The 7,363-nt window shown below is 36.5% G+C and overlaps 1 protein-coding gene across 1 annotated transcript in view; it reads right to left on the reverse strand.

Moving 5' to 3' along the window:
* Nucleotides 1–7,132, reverse strand: part of LOC107599894 (beta-1,4-galactosyltransferase 2-like) — a 136,984-nt gene extending 129,852 nt beyond the window's left edge. Inside the window, exon 1 of the mRNA XM_016291614.1 lies at nt 6,728–7,132. The gene's annotated coding sequence lies outside the window, so the exon portion shown is untranslated. The remainder of the gene's footprint in view (nt 1–6,727) is intronic.
* Nucleotides 7,133–7,363: the final 231 nt, after the last annotated feature.

Below are 7,363 nucleotides of genomic sequence, written 5' to 3' on the forward strand. Positions count from 1 at the left end.
ACCCTTCTGATTTTACAATCATGCTGCAGGTCGAGCCCCCTCTCGTTGAGAGCTGGGTTTGTGCTCCCTCAGCTAAGGTAAACTACTGCTAGCGTTCCAGCATTGGAACATGCTGTAGGTCGAGCCCCCTTCTCGACTGAGAATTAGGTTGCTCCCACAGCTAAGTAAATTATTGCTAGCTGTTCCACTTTTGAAACATGCTGCAGGTCGAGCCCCCGTCTCGGATTGAGAACTGAGGGTGTTGCTCCCTCAGCTGAATAACTGCTAGCTGTTCCACTTTTGAAACATGCTGCAGGTCGAGCCCCCGTCTCGGATTGAGAACTGAGGGTGTTGCTCCCTCAGCTACAGATTTACTGCTAGCCACTCCAGCATTATAGCCTTAGACATAGCGTTTGGGGATACGCTATTTATATCTATGGGCTGCTCTTTCAGGGTGCCAAAAAAGAAAGTGGTAAGTGGTAAACTTATCACACTTGAAGGCATGTATGAACTAGTGAGGTGTGAATGTAACTAATTACATTATAGTTGTTTTCTACTGAAAATCTCTATTGCTTTGCTCCAAAACCTATAGCTGCCAGATATTGGCAGGTCATTTTATAAAGATCCATATAATTTACCATTTGCATGTTCAACATATTTTTATGCATATTTGAGAATAATATAGAAACCTGTTTTTTTTAAAAACCAGTAAACAAAATTGGTCAGAAAGCTCTAGGATTTCATCTGATACTGATATTCCCCTAAGGCTTCATAAATTTCTATTGAGAATTTCGAAATAAACATCAAAACATGTTTCTACCCTCTCTATGTTGAAATTGGTACATTTAAAGCATTGTTGCTCTATGAAAGTGGACATGCTACAATAATGGTAGTTGATTTCAATTAGGCTGCAGACTGTTCTAACAGCATGCAACGTAATATGGTGTGACATTACACTAGGAGTATAATATGATACAGTATTTGGCATGTCACACCATAAACAAATACAATTAGTCGCACTGTGGTCTTGTTTTTAATTAGACTGCATTATATACTGCCATTTTTTATTATAATTATTTATTTATTTATTTTATTTTTTGCAGAAGGCCAAAAAATATGTTCACTTTCACAAACTAGTAACAAAAAAAGGGGATTGCATCCACTCACTCACTTACCAGCACTGCCACAAAAAAAAAAAGTTAAATATCTTAACCCTACTGTTAGACCTACCTGAAAAACTAAAAAGCAATTTATTTAATTCGAAGGCCTGTTGTTATTTTTTATTTGTGCTATCATTATTAATTTCTTTATTTGTTCTTATTTTATTACTGACTGCTTACTTGTCATTTTTTATTCAATTCAAAACTCGTGCTACTGCACCAAAATTACCCCACTGTAAAATAAAAAAAAACACTGAGTGAGCAAAACATTGTGAGATAGCTAGTTATAATGGTAATTAAATAATGTTTACACATGTATAAAAGCCTACAGCCTACCTATAAATAGGTCTTTTCATTAGAAATTAGCCTACTGATTGCCACCATTGATGGACAAAATTTTTTAATAATATTAAAAATATCTGTATGACATTATATTCTGCAGTTCTTCCCTGTTGTACTGAATATCTATACTTTTCAAATTATCATATCGAAGTTAGAAATTAAAATATTGTGACAAAATTAATTTTGTAGGGTGCCACATGTTTGTTAAAATTTCCAAAGGGTGCCGCGACTAAAAAAAGGTTGGGAAACACTGATCTAGAGCTCTGCAAACAACATACGCTACATGCCACTTCATAAAACACTTACACTTCTATTAATGTAAAGAGCGTTTCATCCTGTTCAACTCTGGAGAGGTGTTAAAAACAGAGGAGGTCGCTTTTTACGACTTTTAATTTGACTCTTAATAAAATCTTAATGAATAAGACTAAGACATTGATATTCGCTACAGGAATATATGGATCTGGGACATAAAGACCTTCGTTAATCAAGGTTACTGGCCTGTTGCCACTCCTATGAGTTGAACATTGCACCGTATTGACAAGTAATATTGTCTAATAGCCTAAAGTGTTGTCCATTCTGCCAATATTTTGTGATGTACATTTACGATCACGTTATTATTTGCTTAATGTAAAAATTGTTGCTTCTATCTAAAGTATAACACTAGGTGTTACACAGATATATTCATTTGAGCATCCGATCAACTCAACACATGGCTCAACCAATGGTGTGAGTTTAGGGGTGGGACTATCTGTTTCATCGACCAATGGCAGACAGTGGGAGTTCTTAGGAACAATATCTACACTCTCCAAACACAACACTGCCTGCTTTACATTTCTAGTCTTTTTTTATATTAACTACACTAGAGGAAAAAATACACAACAGAACAATGCATCGTTCACAGGTACTACTAAAACAAAAACTAAAATCAGTGAGGAACCCTACATCAATTTTCTTTAAAAAGAAACATAATACAGGCATAAGTTGTTTTGCATACGCTTCAAACAGCTTTGGCAATACTCTAGTTAAAGCTGTCAAGCCCAAATTGGGTTACAAAGTCAGACTCAGCAAAACATCCCAGAAGAAAACCCCACCCACAAATCGCTAACGATTAAAATGAGCTTAATTAGATGCTTCATATTGAGTGGGAGGCAGCTAAGAGCCCACATATTGAAAATATCCACCTAAAATTCCTTGACCTAAGATGATTTTTCCACATTAAAAGTGTGCTTGCCTCCTCTGGCTGGAAATCTGTGGCCAGCACCTGTTCAGTGGGATGCAAACGTGACATCAATTTCTGATTATACTGAATGGTGCTTGGAGACCCACTCAGCTACGCTTCTAGAGGAAAAAATACACAACAGAACAATGCATCGTTCACAGGTACTACTAAAACAAAAACTAAAATCAGTGAGGAACCCTACATCAATTTTCTTTAAAAAGAAACATAATACAGGCATAAGTTGTTTTGCATACGCTTCAAACAGCTTTGGCAATACTCTAGTTAAAGCTGTCAAGCCCAAATTGGGTTACAAAGTCAGACTCAGCAAAACATCCCAGAAGAAAACCCCACCCACAAATCGCTAACGATTAAAATGAGCTTAATTAGATGCTTCATATTGAGTGGGAGGCAGCTAAGAGCCCACATATTGAAAATATCCACCTAAAATTCCTTGACCTAAGATGATTTTTCCACATTAAAAGTGTGCTTGTCTGCCTGCAGGCTTCCATCCTCCTCTGGCTGGAAATCTGTGGCCAGCACCTGTTCAGTGGGATGCAAACGTGACATCAATTTCTGATTATACTGAATGGTGCTTGGAGACCCACTCAGCTACGCTTTCAATCTCACCACGAGCGTAGCCTACACTTTTCAAAACACATTCAACTCACTCCTGTGATGTAAACATCACTTACAAGATCCTGTGTTGTGTTGTGTTGTGTTGTGTTACCCTCTCTACAATAGCTTGACTATGCAAGAAAATGAGATGTCTGAAAAATACAGAGGTGTAAAAATGGAAATAATATTACTAATATGTCATTAATACTGTAGTTAAAACCATGTAATATTTAATCATTGCAGTTTAACAAAATTAATAAGCAGTTAATTGTTAGAAAAAATGAGTTCAATCTGTGCCTCCTTGTTCTTGAAAACAACAACAAAACAAATCAAATATTGGGTTACAGTGAGGAACTTGTAATGGAAGTAATTGGAGCCAATCCGTGAACATAAAAGTACTCGCTTTATAGACGAAATAATACACAAGAATTAATCAAAGAGCTTCACATCATTTTTGTTTGCATTATTTTTATACTATTGTAATATTTATTAATGTTATATTTTATTCGTATTTTTAGTGTTCATTTAAATTTTAGTTTAAGTTATAGTATTTTTGTTATGTTTTTAATGTTTAATTTGTATTTTAATATTTCGACTTAGCTTAATTCATTTTTTTATTTTAGTTTTAGTTGTACTGCAACTTTTAATGCTAGCTTTTATGTCAGTTTCAAATGCAAAATTTCAAATGTCCATTTTAGCTAAGTTTTTCCATCTAATATATATATATATATAGCTTTCAATTAACAGAAATAAGTTTTAGTTTAACAGTAACAACGCCGCTTCACATTTCTGCTTCCAAATGCTCCAAAAACTGTAACCTTAAGAAAATGTGAGATGAGTCTGAATTATTTTTTTGTAGTAATCAACATTATATCACAAAACGCAGTCGACTGAGCTCAACTTGTATGGAATGTGGAATATTCCTGTAAGGCTAGCTCAAGCTTGACATAGTTTCAGCCGCCTTAAATGAACACTAAACAGTTACATAATCGAGTCCTTTCAGGGTTTGAAATGTATCTAATTCGGAATATCACAAAGGTAAGTCATCGCACCAACGTGTGAACCCGAGCGGCTAATTATGAGACAGCATTGTCTCTATACACAGTCTATATCACAGCACACAAACAAGCAGAAGGAAGTCTTGCGTGGCTGCGCTCCAGCTCTGTTAGCTTGTAAGCTCCACAGACCGCGGCGGCCCCAGCTTTTGCCTGCCTCAAGTCCAGCTGCTCACTCTACTCCGAGCCAAGAGACAAATTAAACCGCCCCAGCTGAAGCCTTCGTTTGGACGGACCTCTAAGTTGGCATCTGGATAGACTTAGACATGATTATCCCCATTCACCTAAATGCCCTTGCAACTCCCTAAGAAATAAACGATAAACACATTCTGTACTTCCGGGCGCAACTAGACTTGGTCTGATATCATTAATAATTTGTTATTTCCGTGCTCATGAGTGCAGAAAAATGAACTTTAAACTTTGAGGAAGAGACAAAAATCAGACAAAGCCGGCGTTCAAAACAAAGCAGTCCACTTCACGCCACCTTTGTGTCACGGGGTCTTACTGTTCCCATGACAACAAATCCCAACACCCAATGATTTCTCATCTGTATGACCAGTGATCTAAATTTGCACTGTTCAATAAAACACAATATACATTTGCCCCTAATTTCCAATCAAAACCATTCCCATCAAGCAAGAAAAGGAATCGCAGCAGACTCAAAAGGTCATTTATCTCTGGTGGATGGAGGTAGATTAGCCAAACAGAGCAGCTCCTGTTTAAAACAAACTGCAAAATGGACCAACGGACAATCCGCCCTTGGGCTCTCGGGTATCGCGCTGTAGAAAGAGAGCTTAAAAAGCAGATTGTGTGGGTGAATGAGAGGAACAGATACAGACGCTGAGAGAAAGTCATTTAGAGGATCCACTGAGAACTAATGGATCACATATCAGACAGCAAAAGTGATTGACTGCAAATGAGTCAAACTGAAACAACAAACTGCCACCTTAACTTTCCATCCTGTCAGTGATATGTGTATATTTATGTTCACCATCATAACACTGTTAAAAGTAGTTTAAAACAACTGGAATAGCCTTTAAACCCAATAAGAATAATTGGAAATAATGCTAGTCTATTTAAAGAAGAAAAAAAATTATATTTATATATTTTATTTAATTGAAATTTAAAGCAAAACCTATTCAAACAGATTCAGTCCTTACTGACAATGTGTGTTATTGTTAGGGATTGTGACTGTAACATCCAAGACGGAAAATATTCAGCAGAAACAGACCCGATAAAGGATTCTGAAAGGTTAAAGAAAGAAAAATGGTTTGTTTACAAGTGAAACAAGCAATCCTAAAACCCCTTAAAACATCAGAAAAGAAAAAAAATTGAGGTTTTGGGAAAGTGCCTCAATGCCATTTACTGTATGAGCTTATAATAAACAAATCTGATATCTATTTAAGAATGGACTGTATTACAATATGTGCAATTAAAAAGATATACTGCTATCACTGATTAAATAAATAGAGAGAACAGCTGCATGTTAATTGGACCCCATAAACAGCAGTTGCCGTGAGACTAACGTGCCATGATGTGCTCTCATCAATAATTTACTAATCAAAAGGTTAATAGGAAATATTATGTGCCAAACTTTTGTAAATATTCAACAAATTTCTAGTTATTCTGGCCTTGATTCATAAACCACCTCTAGAAAGCTTACCACGCAATATTCAATAAACACTTTCCATTAAGTCTGCAAACAAAATGGATTCAAAAATGTTCATAAAAATGTTAACCAAAGATTTTCAAATGTACCTATTCGTGCTTAAGAAAGAGTATAGACATGCAATACGGCTTTAATCATGTTTTAAGTCACTCTTTCGATGTATAAATAGGCATTATAATGTTGTTTGTTATTAATAAGAATATGTGATTAAAAGATGCATTTTAAGAATGCATTCAAAATACCACTGCAATGCATTATTCATACAGACTTTATAAAAAGTGTTACTCTGAATTCTTCTCCATGCTCATAGATCTTCGGCCACAAAGTCTCACATGTCCTGCCAGCTTCCAATCTGGAGACACTGGGCAAGATGCTGTCCATGGATGCTGTGGGTACCATTACACAGCATCATCCCTATACTCGACTCTGCTGGGAGGAGCTGAAATGTGCATGTCGATGAAAATAAAGCCTATTTTGTGGTATTGCGATCTGGCCAAGAGTTGAGATTGTACAGGAAGCATCTCTTCGTGGAATATCTCTACGCCTTGATTAAGATGGCAGGCAATAGAGATAGCATGCGATATCAGAGAAAACCAACAAAGAGCATCGTTCAAAGGAAGTCATGCAGAGATGGAAAAAAAAATGTTTCAAATTTGCAAACCATGAACACAAACATGTCATTGCTTACCTTAATCCTTTGCAAGCTAGGGAGCTCCTCTATAAGGGATTCATCTTTCTTCTATTCACTTCAGCTGACTGTCTATTTCAGAACTGTCAGTTTCAGCCATAAATGTGTCATCTGTGTGAAATACAGTTAGTTTGATCGTAATATCCATATCAAACGAGGGAGTTACTTGCCGGATAGCGTTATTTCTTTCTGCCGACAACGTCGATTAATTCATTTTTCGGAAAGAAAGGATTATGCCATATTGCAGGAATATTATATATCTCCATGTTATTGAGAGCCCTTGACAGCAGCGTACACTCCAGTGATGATACTAAATATTTTGCCGTGTATTTTCATCTGTCCGTTCTGTGTTTTTTGGCGAGGAGAGATGATGGGTGTGCGAATAAAGGCATAGAGGTTTTCTTTCGTACGGAGCCTCGGAGGGTTCAAACGCAGGTTCGCTTATTCGCCGCAAGAGGACGCAGTTTATATCGCCTCGATGTCTTGCTATGCAAGCATGTACTGTTTTGTTTGGTATTTCTGGTTTTAAACATTTAATTATCATTTACTTTTATGTTAGCATTTTTTTTTTGTCCTAGTAGCATCTCTTTTCCAATTATTATGCAGTTTGAGTTTCACACGAGCAGGATTGAGCGC

This window comes from Sinocyclocheilus grahami, unplaced genomic scaffold, assembly GCF_001515645.1.
Source record: "Sinocyclocheilus grahami isolate Dianchi unplaced genomic scaffold, SAMN03320097.WGS_v1.1 scaffold274.1, whole genome shotgun sequence".
NCBI lineage: Eukaryota > Metazoa > Chordata > Actinopteri > Cypriniformes > Cyprinidae > Sinocyclocheilus > Sinocyclocheilus grahami.